The sequence below is a fragment of the Anser cygnoides genome, chromosome 4, assembly GCF_040182565.1.
Source record: "Anser cygnoides isolate HZ-2024a breed goose chromosome 4, Taihu_goose_T2T_genome, whole genome shotgun sequence".
Taxonomy (NCBI): domain Eukaryota; kingdom Metazoa; phylum Chordata; class Aves; order Anseriformes; family Anatidae; genus Anser; species Anser cygnoides.
This window is the reverse complement of record NC_089876.1, coordinates 50678060-50696026: the sequence shown is the minus strand read 5'-3', so window position 1 is coordinate 50696026 and position 17967 is coordinate 50678060. Positions and strand designations below refer to the sequence as shown.

Here is a 17967-nt window from a genome sequence, read left to right as displayed (position 1 = left end):
GCTGATGGAAAGGGAGAAATCTAATTGTAGTCTGTTACAACATAGAGAAGGGTTACAGAGGAGAGGGGGCCAGACTCTTCTCAGACATTCACAGTTAAATGAAGGTGACAGTCACAATCTGCAATAAAATGTAAGGGTGTAAGGAAAAAAAAATATTTCCTGTGAACTTGTCCTGTTGGACAAGTTACTCAGAGATGCTATGAAGGGTTTCAAGACTCTGTGTGAGGTTCTAAGAAACCTGGTCTACCTGTGAGGCAGTCCCCACTTGCAGAAGAAGCCTGTACTGGATTACGGTCAGAATCCCCTCAAAAAAGTTTTAATATGATTATAAGATTCCAAATAGCTCCAGGATGTAGCTGTTCCTTAGGTTATGATTAGGAATGACTGCTGAAAAAAAAAAGATATCAGGTGTCAGATCTGATAACCTGGAGGGCAGAATTCTGTTGGGTGGTTGAGCTTATGTAGAAAGAGAGACTTGAACAAAAGAGAAATTTTCTTTCATTCTGTTAAACTTAGTTTTTTGCATGGACTAATGCACTAATGGACTAAAATGGACTAATGGCAAAGATAGTTGCAATTAGTATAACAAACAAAATTCCAAAGAACTACAACTTATTTTGGTTTTGTCTCATAGTGGAAACCAGTAAAGTTTAATGTTTGTCCAGAAGATAAAATTGGCTTTTGAGATAAATAAAAGTTGTATGTTTTGATGAGAAAAATTCAGAAGTACTTGGGGGCAAAACCAATCCCATTCTTTCTATTTTATAATGAATAGTGGTAACATGGGTATGTAGGAACATTTGGAGTGAGAGGCATTACACCATTGTGAGGGAGATTGCTGATGCCCTTTGACCAAGAAAGAATTTGCAGAAGTGGTATGTGGCATATTGCTGTTACAGAGTTAACAGTACAGAACCTCAGCCTAATCTGTCAGATATTGTTCTCACATAAATGACTTTGGCTGTCATGGTAAGCCAGCAGCTCTCTATTCTTAACTGTAAGAACAGACTGAATTTATGGTGTTTAAGCAATTACGAATATATACTTGAAAAGTGAATGAATGTTGGTAGCAGGCCTCAAAAGAGCGTCCACGAACCTATGCTAAACCCTGTACAACTTGCTCCAAATACAGCTTAAATAATTTTTGAAAGTTTTATCAATCCCTCAAAACACTTGCAAAGTATATATTTTGACTAGTACAGACTTCAACTGCATTTTCTTAAGACTTAAGAATACATATAAACTTTCTTGGCCACATATAATCATAATGTTACCGTGTTTCAGAAAAAAATAAAATAAATGAGGTAACTTTAAAAATTAAGAAATTTAGTATCCAGAGGCTTCCTTTTCATGTCAAATTCTTAAGAAAATCAGTCTAAAGAGGTGTCATCAAATTCAGGAAAGGATTTAATGAAGATATTTTCTCTCTTATACTGAAAATATAGAACTGTCTTACAGTTTTTAATTTATTTTCATGAAGCTGTTTATAGAAGCTGTTTTGGCAGGATCTGTTTACAAGTATCTGTGTGTTCTTGTCATGCTGTGTAGATTGGGTTTACTTATGGAAGCTTATAACAGTTGAGTGAATCAGGAGTTTCCAAGTTTCACACAGTCACAAATGTCTTACGATTTTTTCCCCCTCATCACCCTGGGTTTCTGGACCACTTTGTATGTCTTCATGTATATATGCCTGACAGCATTTGCATACCATCATAGATCATATTTTCTGATAATCAGTATGAAATGAGTATGATGTGAAGACCCTAGGCTTCTGTATTCTGTTTGTTCTAGAGGTTGAGATCTACTCTAGCTAGTAAGAGCATGTAGAAATACTTCCTTGATACCATTGATGATGAATACAATCTAGTCCTCTGGGGTATTTGTGAGTGAAAATCAGGCTTTCATATGTTCCAATGTGACCACAAGTAGTCCTTTGGAACACTGGATATTTCAAGCATGCAGCCTGAAAACCTTCAGTGTCCATGATAACCTGCTTTCATTAGCTGAGTTATTTAAAAAGGAACATGAGACTTGTTAGCTTCTGAAAGTAGCTATACTAAATTTGTTTGCATCATTGTTTATAACAGTTGATGTCCCGTCACTTACTACATCCATACAAAATATTCTGCCTTTGTTACCTGTCTGTGGTAATTTATTGTAATTGAAGAACTTCCTTTGACATCAACTGACTTCCTCAAGCATCTGTGAAGTACTTGTGCATAAATGAACCAATTCCAGCAACTGAGACACTGCACATAAGGATTTTTTTCTTTTATCAATCCATTTTTCTATGATTACATTACCACATTACTTAGACTTAAACTGATATTGGTAGTTCTCTTCAATGCTTTTTGGAATAAGGCTTTACTTTCTATGTGCTGTAAACACTTTTTAAAAATTATTATTATTTTTACATTTAAACAGTTAAATTGAGCTTATGTGAGAGATGAAAAAGTTTAAGTTTATTGGAGCATGCATAACTGTATGACAAATGATAGTTATTGCTATAAAGTTTTTTTTGTTTTAATTTTGTAACAAATCTTCGGATATTTCTGTAATCTTTCTTGCCTATGACTTCTCTATATGTAGAGAAACTAAAAGTAAATTGAATTTTTTTTTTTTTACCTCTAACAAAAATTTTGAATGTACAAGAAGTTCAGGCAGCTAGATGAAGATCAAATGCACTAAATATAAATACATTTTGGACACTGACAGTCAATATTTGTTGATTTAAGCTACCTCAAAACACAACAGCGTTTAAAAGTAAATAAAAGTGAGAATATAGGATATTTTGACTAAAGTTTTCTAACCTAACTCAGATTTTATACAGAAGTAGAATCATGCTATTTCTCTGTAGTACAAAAAGGGTAGTAAGGCTGAATGGATCCTTACTCCATTATTACTTGTCAAAATGAGAGCAAACAACCCACAGGAGCCTCTTCCAATATCAGATCTGATATTAGTTCTGTTTGGACTGTTTGTTTTTGTGTGTTTAAAGCTACGAGTTTTTATCCTAGTGCAAACATGGTTCATTCTGGAAATACTTATTGAAAAATGATTTTTGTGCTATCTTCTATTTTTTGCAAGTTAGCTATAAAGCAAGCAGGAATCTAAATAATGTAGTAAGCTAACTAAGCCTTAGTTCAGCTTGGTAAGCAGTTGATGTTTTACAGTACAAGATTAGGAGTTCTCTCCTTTCAAGATTTCTTCATCTTCCCTGTCCATCTTATAGGGATGCAAGGGTGAACAAAAGTTCATAATACCTTAACCCTTCTGGTGAAATAAGGTCTAAATCAGCAAAGTAAAGGCTAACAGTCTCTTGCATTCAGTGTTTTGATTTTTGAAACTCCAGATAAGAAACAGTGTGATCTATAGAAAAGGGTAACTGGATGTTCTTCTGTGAATAAAACTACCAAACGTATATACAAAGGTAATTTTGAAAAAAATTAAATAAAAAATTACCTTTTGTTCTAAGACCTTATTGTCCTAATTGCAGAGCCCTGAAAACCTCCTGTACCCTTCTTTCTTGCAAATTGTAACTTATCATTAGGACAAAATGATATGTTGCCTGTGTTAGCCAAAGCACCCTGTTAAACAGTGCTTTAGCATGATTAGCAGCCTTCCTTCTGCCTTTGTGTTACAGAAGAGTATCCAAGAGGAAACGGTGAATGTGATATTTTTGCTTTCTCATACCTTGATTAATAGTAAGATAGAATTTAGCTTAGAGTGTTTAGAAATGTTCTGCAAGAGATAGATGAGTCTATGAAGATCCAAGCAGCCGCAGCAATATGTACGAGCCAAGACTTTAGAGGCAGAAATGTCATCAGATTTAATTTATGGCCTGTCATTTGCTGTGGCAGTCCTGTTGAAATTAACCGCAGCAGTAAGCTGCCGCAGAACTCCCAGCTTACATTTACATCTCTGTTAGAGTGAGTGGTACTGCTAGCAAATATTGCTGGAACATGAGGAAACAGCTTTGAATGTGCATAAGCAGATCATACCAGAATTGCAAGAGATAGAGGCATCATGTATGATCCTTCCTCTCAAGAAAGTGAAGAATGAGGTTTCTTTGTGCCCTGTCAAAAATCAGGCTTGATTCAAACAGTTCTAGGCAAAACCGAAAGGAAAATTAAAATAAAATAAATAATAATAATTGTACAGCTTTGACTTAGCCAAAATTTTGCAATATCCTTTTTTTTTTTTTTTTGGGGGGGTGAGGGGGGAGGGACTGGAATCCTGATATTCCTAACTCGTACATAAGATAATCATAAACTCTAACTATCCAGTAATACAGTACACTTATGCTTTAGTTTTAATAGTCTTTTATGCTGGCATTTTTTATGAGGTAATTGCCTATTGAGTCTCAACAATACAGGTACCTGTACAGTGGCATTTAGGATTTCCTTGCTGGTTATGTGGATGGACAAAAATAAAAGAAACACAACACATCTGCTGTAGGATAGTATGTCAAGAGAAAAGAATTGTTCTGAGGCTAAGATGATCTCCAGAGCAAGCAGGTTCAGAGTAGAAAAAGTCATAGCGCCTTGTATCCTGTTGAGTGAACAGCATTCTTATGATATATTCTGTCCTTCTTTGATACTTCCACTTTTATTTCCCCTTACTACATACATAATTTATTATTTTCTACTAGGTGGAAGTGTGATGTTGCATAATTTGTTTACATTCACCAGGGGACTAATAAAATAGATTTCCTTCTTTTGTTTTAGGGACAAATACTAATTTATGTTTTTAACAGAATCTGAGTGACATTGTGAATGATGTATGATCCCCATCTAGTGCAAAAAGACCCATAAACAGCGCTTGAAAACTAGCATCCCATTCTCGTTTGCAAGATTATATGCCTGCTGCAGTGCAAACAGCGATCAGTTGATTTGTAGCAGGGTTTGCAACTAGGACCATTTCTGAGGCATGAAGAGTATGAGTCCTGCTGTGAGCAGCAAGCAGTGATGCCTCTGTAACAGCTGTCCTGAAGATGCTGCCTGCTTAGGACAGCATCTTAATACAGTGCTGGACTACCTCAGCTACTTTGTGAGGTCCGTCCTTAATGAAGATGAGCACAGCTAAGTGCTCATTTTTGTTTGAAACGTTAGTCACAAGCCTCAACAAGTGTAATTCAATACAGACTGTTAAAGTAACTTGGCTCCTGAGTCTGAAAAGCCCTTGTTGTGAAAATCCTTTTTAGCAACTCAGAACTACTTGTCTTTTCTAAAAGTTTGGACTTTTAACTGATAGTCATGACTTACCATAGAGTAATATGTTACATCAAATTAATTCTGAACAGTACATACATATATGCATTGGGAAAGCCTTGAGAGGCCTTCCGTTGGTTTATGTGAGGAAGTGCGTATCAGGAAGAAAATGCAAGGCATTAAACTTCAGTCAGCTTCAAAAATGATGATTGCCTGTCTTAAATGGAAACTAGACTCAGTCACTGTTTCGATCATCAAGTTGCTCTTCCAGTCTACTGACTACAGTAGCAGCACTCTGTCTTCGATATTCTGACTTTACTGAGGGTGTGTGCAAGTGTTTTGGATTAAAGCTTTCCTACATTTTTGCACTTTTCATCTCATTTTTGCATATTTTTTCCAGCTGCATGCATGAGGCTGACCTAAACACCTGAGCTAAACACCTTCTCCACACTCCTGTGAAATCTCCACTTCTCTTGAAAACCTTATGTATGCTATGCAGTTTATGCTGCTTGGTTCATAAACTGACAGGCTGCTGCAGAGGAAAGAAAAGGAAACTTTGGTTTATTTCACAAATGTAACCGTTCTTGTGGATAAATTTATGTATTCAGAAGACAACTGAACTTAGTTTTCAAAGCACTCCTATTTACAGCAAGATCACAAAACCAAGCAGTTCAGTAGGACTGGAGAATGTGTCTGGATGAATATTTTCCATTAACATCTGAGTTCAGGTCATTAAATTTTATGAGTGGAAGTTGTCCCAATATTTGGTCAGTCTTCATGAATCTGAATCTCTTTGGATTTTAGAGGAAACACTTGGAGTTTTACCTGGGGAAAACAAGCCATAAAGCATGGAATGTTCATCAGTATTTTAAAAAAAAAAAAAAAAATAATAATAATAAAGGAAATAATAGAGTAAAACATCTTTTCCCTTTCCCTCAGAAACTGTTATTAACATGCAGTAAGCAGGTGTCTTAAAGTCAGCATGACTTAAAGTTTTCTAATTCTTTGCTTTAATATATTTTTTTAAATATTTATTTTTCTTACCCTATGTTGACTTGCTTATGTACTGTCTGATGCAGCTTTTATTCTGAACTTTATGGACAAAACTTGGATTGTTTTGACATTAGTCTGAACTAGGACAGAATTAACAGCAACTTGCTATTTAGGGGAGGGGAAAAAAAAAATCACACTTTTGAGTGATTTTACAAATGCCTTGAAGGAAGAAGAAAAAAATTTCAATAGCCCCTTGGGGTGTCAAACATTAATTTCTTTCTCATGGGTGTACTGTGTCATTTCTGCCTTTAATCACAGTTGCAAACATTTCACAGCTTGTTAGTGTTTTTGAAATTAAAACTGCATACTGATCAGTGAGCTGTAACCCATAGCAGTTGTGAACAAACATTTTGGGGCTCAGAGTTCTTAACACACCCTTTACCTTATCTACTCTTTTCTTTACAAAGGGAAACGTTATGTTCAGTGCATGTGAGGAAAACGAGAGTTAGAACTCTTCCACTACCAGATTCAAGGGGGATGGAGACATTCTGTATTGAATCATAGAATGGCTTGGATTACAAGATACTTTAAAGATAATCTGTTTCTACTCCATCTACCATGGGCAGGGACACTCTTCACTACACCAGGTTGCCCAAAGCCCCATCCAGCTTGGCCTTGAACACTTTCAGGGATGGGGTGTCCACAGCTTCTCTGGGCAGCCTGTTCCAGTGCCTCACCACCCTCATAGTAAAGAATTTCTTAATATCTAATTGTAATCTAGCCTTTTATAATTTCGAAATGTTACTCTTTGTTTCACTATGCTCCCTTACAAGGAGTCCCTCTTCTGCTTTCTTGTAGGCCCCCTGTAGGTACTGGAAGACTGCGATGGGGTCTCCCTTGAGCCTTCTCTTTTCCAGGCTGAACAACCCCAAATCACGTAGCCTGTCTTCAGACTATCAACAAATACCCCCAGCCTAAATGCATCCAGCCTATCCAGATCCCCCTGAAGAGCCTTCCTACTCTTAAGCAGAGAGTATGTCATATTTAGAGTAATTAGAAAAATGAAATTAAATCTTTTGTTTCTTTGTTTGTGCTGGCTCATTCCAATACACATCTCTTTCTAAAGTTGGGTTTTATATCAGTGTTGCTGAAGACCTATCTTCTGTATTTGCAGGAGAGGTTTTATCCTGTTTGTATACATTCATTTTCTGCTAGATTTTTTTTTTTTTTGCCAGCTACTGAGTCTGTTGGAAAAATTTATTAAGCTGAAGAAATGCTCCATGCACTCATGTGCCTAAAAGCTAGTCCATGCCTGTAAAAGGATTTCAGGGGGAAAACTGAAAGGATTATTTGTCCTGATTTCTTCCCTTGCTGTCATCCTGTGAACCCAGAAAAGGATATAGCTAGTCTTTGTCACTTTCCCTACTACACCTATAAGCAAACGAACTCATTTCTGGAAGCAGGAGGTAGTGTATCCTCTTAGAACTTTGAACTTATTATATCCTGTAGAGGATTGCTGACCATTTGTGTGGAAAAAGAAATCTGAAGAAGGAAATGTGCTTGTAGTATATGATCATAAATTTAATACAGGCTGTGATTGTGATCTTTTTAGTATTTCTGAATGGAGAGTTCTGTTTTATGGTTTTTTTTTGTTTGTTTGCTTGTTTTTTTTTTTTTTCTTCGGGAGTTCTAATTTACTAGTCCCGATATCAGTTATTATTTGTGCTGTAAGCAGAATGATTCTTGGGACTAAAATATGTATGTGTGTGCTTATACAATTGTATACTTATTATTTTAGAACAAAAATAATACAAATATAATCCCACCTCCGAAAAGAAAAAGTAGGGTTAGTAGTATTTATTTTCTCTTGCCATAGCACACAGCTTTAAGACAGCTACTGATAAATTTATTGAGTTTTGCTACTGATCCCCTTGGGTCCCTATGGACAATTTAGATAGATCCTCAATCTCCTGCACTGTCTATCCATGCCTCTGCTTATACCTTGTATTCCACAGTTTTCCTAGTCCTATGGTGATAACTACTGTTGCTTTAGAAAGAAGAGAAAGACCTTTCAAGAGATTGTAGAAGCTGGTCGAATGTTTTAATGTTTTAGAAGCTATACTCAGCTAACTTCATTATGCATGCACTGTCCTCAAAGATTATGTAATTCAAGGAGAGCATACAAATAAATCTTCCCTTATTAAATCATATGTTTTGAAAAAAATACTAGAATGGATTGTTTGTTCGTCTTCCCCCTTGAAACTTTAAATGCTACATTGCCCAGGTAGAAAAGAATTAGTTGTGAAAGATTAAATACAGAAGTTAAAAAGCTTTGATGGAAACACAATGGAAGTTCTCCCTGTTCCAAAATGATTCAGTCATTGGTTTTGTTGTTGTTTGGTAGATTTTTTAACCTTCCCTAATGGAAGTAATCTTTTATGTGTCTTTTCCTTTTAAAGTTTGTATGGATTTTGTACGTGCATTGCAGTAGGGAAGGTCAATAGGTAAGAAATAAACAATCTATCTGTGTGTTGTTGGATAGTCTGAGAAAAGCAGGTGTTTAGGTTTAATACTAAAAGATTGAGCATCAAGTGTTAATTTTGATTTTGTAAGCTTGGAGATCCTACATCTGCTCAAGCAAATTTTGCAATTGTAACACAAAACCACTACAACCAATATTATAATGATACTTTAATACACATTTATAAATGCTCAGGGCTTTTAATAAATGCATTCCGCAAACATAAAGTAGGTTGAAAAAATGCGTCTTTAGACAATACTATAGAGTGAAGTATATGGGACTTCTAGGAGAGATGCTCAGCTGCGGCTTCTGTCAGCCAAAGTTGCTGATAATAAATGAGGAGAATGTGAATGATTGATTTGCTTTACAAGAGGAACTGTTGTAGATAGGTAGGGTGCTTTGCAAAATTATAGACACTGCGTCTGTAATAGATCAGAGGTAGGTTGCAATAACAGGTAATGAGTTGTGGAATCACCGATCTCAACTGTCAAGTGCTTAGCAGGTAACAGAGGAGCAGAGAGAGCACTTTACTTTTCAGCCACAGGGGAAAAATATATATATATATATATGTAGATACATCTTTATACATTAAAAAGTCACAGAGCACTGATAATTCCTTGAGCAAATTACACAATTCATGATTCAACACAGAATAGTGTTTCTGTTAGAATCTGGTCTATGTTGGCATAGTTCTGAGGTTTCTGTTTAACAGAAAGCCTTAGAGAAGGGAAAGGTATTTGTCATTAAGCCAACAAAAATTTTATGTTGTGGTCTTAAACTTACATGTAACCTTTTGAGCTTGTAATATGAAATGAAAAGCATTATAAATTACTTTTGCCTCTGAACAGATTTGATAAGGCGCTGGAAAGCAGATGTTCGATTGCATAAGATATGTGAGTCACCAACTTTAAAGATACAAAAAAAGATGACTATGATTCCAGGATAAGATAGGATGTACCTGTCACAGTACTGAAATTGAGCTCAACATGATGTTTTGGATTTAAGCTGCCTGAAGCAATTTGTGGCATGCAGGATTCTTGCATAGTTTCCCTTGCGTTGTCTGAGAATAAGTAAGAGTTAAAAAGAATTCACAAAACTTGCCAAGTGTGTATATCATGTTCTCTGATATTTGTTTTTCATACTAGATAGTTTATCTAAACAGTAACCCAAACAGGTGCTTTTCTCTACAGATCTTTATAGCTTTCTTCTGCTCTTTCCAACTTTGATGCTAAAGACCTTCGGAATTAAAAAGTGAAGGAAGGTCAATATTTTCTTTAAAAACAAGAAGAAAATGCATCCTCACAAATCTTACCCAATCATAGTTGGGTCAGAACAACACCACTGATGAAGTGGGCAAACAAATGGGCAGGAAAGGAAAGGGAAGGCTGGAGGAAAGCTCCGGTGAAATGAATCAGCTAATTTAATGCTAAGTATTCAGTTGTTAATATCCCTCTCTGATGTTGACTTTATCATATGCTTTTTTGCTGTTGCAGACAGGATATGGCTCTTGGTAACAAGGACAGAACAATGATAGGTCTGTGTCACTATGGAAATTGCTTGTGTTGTATGTTAGAATAAGAGGGAGATTTTTCTTTCATTAGGAAGTGTTTTTCTTTTTGCAGAAGATTCATGGCTCCATGATAATGAAATAAATAAGAGAGAGAGGAAAGACCAGGGAAGCAGGAATGGAGAGGAAGAAGGGGAAGGATTTTTCATAAGACAAGAAACATTTAGTAGATGAAGAATAAAAAAATATAAAAACACTTGACAGAAATTATATAGTGCTTCAGCTGTGCTCCCAACAGTATTATTGATATACAGAGCATTCTTTTTTACATTTTGATTCTCAGAACTGGAAGTTCTTAAGGAAATGAGGTGCTACCCACTGAAAAACACAGGACTATAAGAAAAATAAATTTATTTTCTTAAATTTAGACGGAGTTCAAAGCATGTTTATCTTTTGGCAGTGTAAAAACATAATTGGATTCAGCCTTCCAGCTCAAAAAAGTCTCCAAGAGAAGACTTTTATTCGTATGCAATTCAAAATGCATTTATCTTTTAGCCACATACAAACTGCTCAATCCAGCTTTTTGCACTTAGTGACCTTCTTCAGGGAATTAGGAACACTGTAGAGCAGAAGCAGCATTTTAAATGACTCTCATTGCAAAGTGGAAGTGTGTCCCTGGGTCAAAAGCCATCCATTGTCAGCAAGATTCCCCGTAGTTGAGGACAGAGGCAGTCACACTTTGAAGCATACAAGTCTTTCTTCAAAAATGACAGAAATGTTTTTCACACTGAGAAAACTGCTAGGAATTTAAATAAAAAGTACTGTGTTGTAAAATAAACAAATCATTGATTAATTTGTGTTACAGAGAAAATACATTGAAAAGCATTATATTTGAAATTAGGTTGAATAAGGAAGAAGAAAATCAGTTTATATATTAAAATAGTATTACAGTAAATATGAAAATGATTGAAATTGATGTTTTATTTAATCTGTGACTCATTCTGCGTTCTACTAATAAAATATGCTCAATATTTCTGTGGGGATTAGCTTTTCTTTTTTTTTTTTTTTAGTTTTTAATAACAGCTCTTTGCATTACAGTATCGAGTATCATGGGAAGCACACAGAACAACTGTGTATTGTTCTGAGTGCTCTGGATCTTAGGACAAAGTCATGGTCCTTTCTCTGAAAGCTCTTAGCTGAAGACAGCAGATAGGTGTATGTAGTGGAGAGTTAAAGGGAAGTAATAAGGACAAATGAATAGATTACATTTTTTTAAATTTTTTTTCTTAAAGAACTATTTTCTCACTATTAAATTCCAAAACACTACAGTGACTAGGTTGCTGGTAAACTTGATTTATCAGTTTGGCTTTTCAGGGAAGTTAAATAGCTTTTCAAAAGCTTTTATATTCTGCCTTTTTGTTCAAAAGAATGAAACAACTGCTAATAATGTTATATCCACCCTTCCTTCCTGATGGGCTAGGTTTCATCAGGTGCAGAGAATGATTGTTACACATATCATCTGTACTGAGAAGATGCTCAGCCACCAGTAAAACTTTACAACTATTTTAATAAATTTAATTTATTTAATAATTTTAATATTTTTTTTCTTTGTGGATTTGTGGTCTGAGTCTTCTAAGCATCAAAATTAAATTAATGCTTCACATTTATATGGTCTCTTCCCCAGACCTTAGGAGTCCAGTGTAGAAAAACAGTCAAGAGCTACTTTACCTGGTATGTTTTTAATGGTGGAATAGTTGCAGCTGTTAACTCTCTCCTGCAGGATTTCTTGTTCATTTTGTAGAAAATAACTATTTGTTTAAAAGGTCAAAAATGTGCTTATGGTAGGGACTATAACGTGTCTTTCACTTACGATGGAGGTACTTTAACTGTAAGCCTGAAATTACATTCATTTCTGTTTTATCTCCAGCTCAATAGATCTTCATTACTATCTGCAGGAATCGGAATGCCTCTTGTTCTGTTTCAACTGAAGGAAATGTGGAAAATGTCTCATTATCTCCAATTTCTAGTGACGAATCTGATTATCCTCTACTGATTTAGAACTCAAGCCTAAGAGTCTGTCTACAGAGATGAGTAGAAATTTATATACTCTTGTGTCCTTCACTTCTTGGAACTACAATGTACTGGCTTTTTTTCCCTCCATACGACTTCTATTTCCTTTATTCTAGTTATTTAAATGACATCTTACATAAAACCTCTTTCTACACCCCATTTATTCTTCTGCTTTGAGGCAGAACAGTTTTTATGTACAATTTCGGTTTCTGTATGAACTTGCTTTCATGTATCTCACATTGATATGGTTTCCATTTGCCCACATCAAGATCCATCACATCTCATCATACTTTAGTCACTTTTTTTAATGAGCCCTCCTCCCCTAAGATGCCTCTTTTGTTCTTTCTATCTGGCATAGCTTGTTTCTGTGAGTCTTAGTACTTCCATCTCATTCATGGTCTTCAAGTGGAGTAACTGCCATCTCATTTTAATTTATTTAGGTGTTGATATATTTCACGAATCCTTAAGCGCATCCTTTTTGCAGTTGCCCAGCAGGCTTGTGACTTTTTGTTCAGCAAGCAAAAATGGAGGGCAGGCATATTATTATTTTTTATTATTTATTTCCATCTTTTCAGTTGAAGCTGCATTTTTTCACTTCTCTCTTTCTCTCTCCTTTATTTATTTATTTTGTTAAACAGTAGATTCTACTTGCAGTAGTTGCAGTGCACATTCATTCTCCTCTTGTTCTTGGCAGTTTTACTTAGATTGCCTCAGATGTATGATATATAGAAATGGGATTAGGTCTAATATATGTATATATTATTCACATGTACTGTACTGATGGAGAAACTGTTATTTGTCTTCCCTTTCCTTATCATATACGAGTTATCATCAATCCCCTTTACTTTATAGGGTTTTTTCTAAAGCTGACTCCTTGTTATGCTGCTCCCTACATACTACCATCTGTACTTCTTTGCTGTTGTTTCTATTATTTAGAATTATTGTGTCAAATCACAGCTTTAAGGCAAAAGTTGAAGAAAACCATACTTTTGAAAGTATAGCCTGTGTTTCCTGATATGCAGCTGTAAATCTTATATAACATTTCCATCTTCAATAACTTCTGTAATCCTTATTCTGCTTGTATGACAAAATAGGAACTGCCAGCACTATTCATTTAACTTGGCGATTGTGGTGTTAGCCAGACTCTGTGAAAGCACCATTACTTTCTGAAGGTGTACTATATGTAAGTGTAAGATAAAACATTGTTTCACTGCCTTAAATATCCAAAGCACCAAAGTTTCTCAAACAGTTTTTAGATGTTTGTTTTGGCTGATGGTTCTTAGGTCAGTACTGTATTGTCTCTAGGTTTTTGGTAAGGATGAGATAAGATTTATTTCAAAAAAAGGATTCATAGAATTGGAAGTATTGAACCAGAGTGTCCCCGTTGCCCAATTCCATCCTTGATGAAGCCAGTTGAAGCTCAGATCTAATTTAATTGCATGGACAGATATGTGAAGATATTTTTATTCATCTGATGTTTTCTCTAGGCTCATGGGATGTGTGGCATTTCTTAGATATTTTTTTTTCTAAGTCCTTTTCAACGAGCAAATATGGAGATAGGAAGAAATCAATTACTAAGTCTTTGAGTTAGAGATGTATTCACACAATAATATAAATTAGTGCTAAAAATACAGTTATTTCTATATATTAACTCTCATAATAACTACCAATGGTTTGGCACTTCATCCCCTTGTCATCCATCGTGTTTCATATTCTCTGAGGGAGGTGAACTGCAGAAAAGTTCTGGTTTCAGGACAACAGTAGAACTTCTTCAAAATTATAGAATCATAGAATATCCTGAGCTGGAAGAGACCCATAAGGATCATCAAGTCCAACTCCTGGCACCACACAGGTCTACCCAGAATTTTAGACCATGTGACTAAGTGCACAGTCCAAATGCTTCTTAAATTCAGACAGGCTTGGTGCAGTGACTACTTCCCTGGGGAGCCTGTTCCAGTGTGCGACCACCCTCTCGGTGAAGAACCTCTTCCTGATGTCTAGCCTAAACCTCCCCTGCCTCAGCTTGACACCATTCCCACGGGCCCTATCACTGGTGACTAAAGAGAATAGATGGCGCCTGCCCCTCCACTCCCCCTTGTGAGGAAGCTGTAGACCATGATGAGGTCTCCCCTCAGCCTCCTCTTTTCCAGACTGAACAGGCCCAGTGACCTCAGCCGCTCCTCATACGTCTTCCCCTCTAGGCCCTTCACAATCTTTGTAGCCCAGTATCTTACTGACTTGAAGAAAGAGGCTTTAATCTATCCTGGTTTGTTTACTAACGAAGGAGCACGAAAGAGACGCATGTCCTTGCCTCTGAAGAGGAGGTGAAGAAGCAGCTAGTGCAAGGAACACAAAAATCAGTTGCGCCAGACTCATGTGGTTGTATCTGAGCTTGGAGACTGCAACTCTCTTCAGACTTCCAGATCTAGAGGAACACTTTGGCTGCAGCCTAAAAGCCATGTGTACATAAGCACCCCCAGGCCAGCCAATCTTCTTCCCACGACCTGCCAGGAAACATCAATGTAGGCATGTAACCAAATTAAAGCCCAAACCTTCAGCCCAGTCCTTGACCTGAATAGTGAGTGAGGATCCAGATCCTGGCATTTATATGTGATAGTTTATACACAGCCAAAGTAAATAGTTTAGTCAGAGGTCACAGGGCTAGATTTCGAAAAGTCCTACATAAAGAAGAGATCTCAGAAAAGCAAATTTAAATAACATTAATGTCAAGAAAAGTAATTCTGATTGCTATATTCTTTATCTGTCCTAACTAGACAGATGAAAATCTATGATAGCAATTTTGCCTTTAAGGCCATTTTCTTTTTTCTTTTATTTCTTTCATTATTTCTTTCTTTATTTATTTATTTTAACAGGCTCTGTACTAATTTTCCTCACAGAATGACTAACAGAAATATGACCCTTGTGCACCTTTTGTAGTTAATTCATTAGGTCAACTCTAACCACTAAGCCCCTTGTTGGGTTATTTCTATTAGTGATAAGGAGCAATTGACCTTAAAAGACTGAAGCCAGGTAGATGAGCCTATTCCACAAGGTCTCTTGGCTCCACCCTTGTTAAGTGAAATCTGCCAGGTGTGGATCATTTGACCTTTGCTATATAGGAAGCATGAGGACGTGTGGGGAATTGTTTGCCCAGGGGAGTTTGAGGTTCAGGTTACGTAGGGTGCTTTTCTACCATGGTGAAAGGGACAGTGTTCCCCAGGAGGCTGCTTTTTCTTCATGTTTTCTACCATTTCTGTGAAATAGTTTTAGTGACTCTATGAGCTAGCTACGTTGGTGGTGCCTTCTCCATACAGTAAAACCCTGGTGGTATGACTTCACTGTGAAGTAGCTTGGAAGTGACTCAAGTTCAGAAGCTGGCGGGTAAGTGTTCCTGGGTTCTACAGTTGTTTAATGTTGAAGAGCTTGAGTACTTCCTTCACCTTGTCTGTTTTCAGTGAAATTACTTAGGTGGATTCTAAGCTCCCTTTCCAGCCCTTAGAAATAAAATAATAATAATAAAAAGGAAAAAAAAACACTCAGGAGCTCAAGTGCTTACAGGTAAGCTTGACTTTGAAGAATGTTCCTAAGTATTTGTTAAGACTGAACAACAGACTGTGTGAAAAAGGTGCCTTAATGTGAACTCAAATGATATCTTGCGGTAAGTAGGAACAGATTTGGATAGATACTGGTGGCATGATCGTGACTTTCACTAAGTGGAAATTGTGAGAATGTGCTGTTAATAAAAGCAATGCTGTTTTCACAATATGCAAGTCAAAAGCCTTTAGATTACCAGCAGTTATAGCTTCAAGGAGATAACTTTAAAGAAAGAAGCTATTGTTGGACATTTCCCCATGACCACTCCTTAGATTGGCTCCCTGAAGAAAAAGCATCAAAGATGTAACAGTTAATCGTTTCTGAGGTAGGGTCAGGGGAAGGTGTTTTTTTCCCGCTTGTTCACTCTCCCTTTCTTCTCCTCCAGGAGTGTTATGGGAGCTTTCCAAAACTTTGACTATCCTTGGGATGTTGAGATCAGCATGTTCTTATCGTTATGTCTCCTGAATACACTTCAGGTTTTGTCTAAGGTTAAACAAATACTTAAGAGTGTCATCCAGAGATCTGTCCTGAGGCAGGATAGTTAGGATTGGCAGGGAGAGTGGGAGGATATGGGCAGGCATCTGGAACGGGGCACCTCCCCTGGAAAGACCATGAGGAACCTGCAGTGGATGAATTGGCTATACAACCCTGGCAGTACGAAGGAAGTCTCTCCTCTTCCCTACAGGCCTGTGTCTCGGCTGTGGAGAATCTTTTGGAAGAGGTCCACCAGCTTAGAAAATTTATCTTCCTCCCCACCTGTACAAACCAGCGTCTGAGGTAGCAGGGGTAAGCATCCTTTTGTGCAAGGAAGATGACAGAGTGGGTACGCAGCCCATGCCACCCTGTCATTCTGATTGCGATATTCTAACGTACTCATATGTTATACACAATTTGAGTGCTTCTGACAAATATACAAGAAACCAAGGGGGCCCATTGTTTTACAGCATGATTCACAGCACAAAAAGAAAAAATAATTAACAAAATAAGGATAGAATAATATAATTTTATTTATATATTATTTTTGTGTGTTTTTTATGGCTCAGACTCACCAAGTAGTCTAAAACTAAAGCCATGTCTGTATCCTTCTATGTCCCTTCTGCCCCCTCCTCTTTGTCTTAAATCATTATGCCAGCCTAAAATATTGAGACTGACTTTGGGTAGCAGTCTAGCTGTACAGCACAGATTGGCAAACCTGCTTGAGACCTGGCAATTAGCAGGTGTTGATTTATGCTGAATTCAGCAACTCTGTCACATACCTACTGCTGTAGTTACATTTCAGGTTTACTTATATGAAAATATTTGCATCTTCTCTTGTCAGTAGGGCTTTTCAAGATCTGTTGGCTGCATGGTCTCCAGTCATTTCTGCAGGAGTAAGCTTGAGCTAATGCTGTGCTTTCCTAAACGCACAGACCTTCCCTGGAGATTATATAGGCTGAGCAGACGGAACACCTTGAAGAAAAGCCTTGGAGAAAGCAGTGTGTTCTACTCTCTACAACTGTACCTGCTGTGTACTTCCTTCCATTTGTGCAATGGCTTATTGGGGGTACTGCAGGTGTTTAATATAGCTTTGTATGGCACAGTATCAAGGAGTTAGTGAAATACAGACTCTTCTGCACTAGAGGTGCTATATTTACTTGTGATGTAGATCAGCTGCCTTCTTTATCCTTCTTTATTATCCCGGGGCGGGGGGGGGGGGGGGGGGGGGAAGTATGCAGTGTACTTGGCTTGTTAGTCTGAGAGGTAACAAAGCTGTTCTACCTTTCTGTCCCTTAAAGTCTGTATTTTTCCTTGACAAAATTAACATAATTGTCTTCTGCTCAAATAAATGTGTGGTCTGAAATCTCAGCTGTTACCTAGTTACCTAGTAAGGGATGTAAGGAATTTTGGGTGGGATTCAAGACTGGCACCTAATGTTTACTGGTGTTCCATCCTCATATGGCAATAGTAATTAGACTCCTAGCACATATGTGGACTCCTAATTGAAGTCATTCTAATACTGGATGCAGTTCCATCCAAGAACTGTCTCCCTGTTTATAACCATTTTTATATGCGGCTTGCATTATGACTCGCAA

The 17967-nt window shown here is 36.9% G+C and overlaps 1 long non-coding RNA gene across 2 annotated transcripts in view; it reads left to right on the top strand.

Annotated features, from left to right (window-relative positions):
- Positions 1-17577, top strand: part of LOC106032302 (uncharacterized) — an 89910-nt gene extending 72333 nt beyond the window's left edge. The window contains exons 1-3 of one of the 2 annotated variants that reach the window (XR_001204765.3): positions 13995-15682; positions 16581-16681; positions 17214-17577. This is a non-coding gene — a long non-coding RNA (uncharacterized lncRNA). Of the gene's footprint in view, positions 1-13994; positions 15683-16580; positions 16682-17213 lie in introns of those variants that run through there. The other variant, XR_010831161.1, reaches the window with a different exon arrangement.
- The last annotated feature ends 390 nt before the right edge of the window (positions 17578-17967 follow it).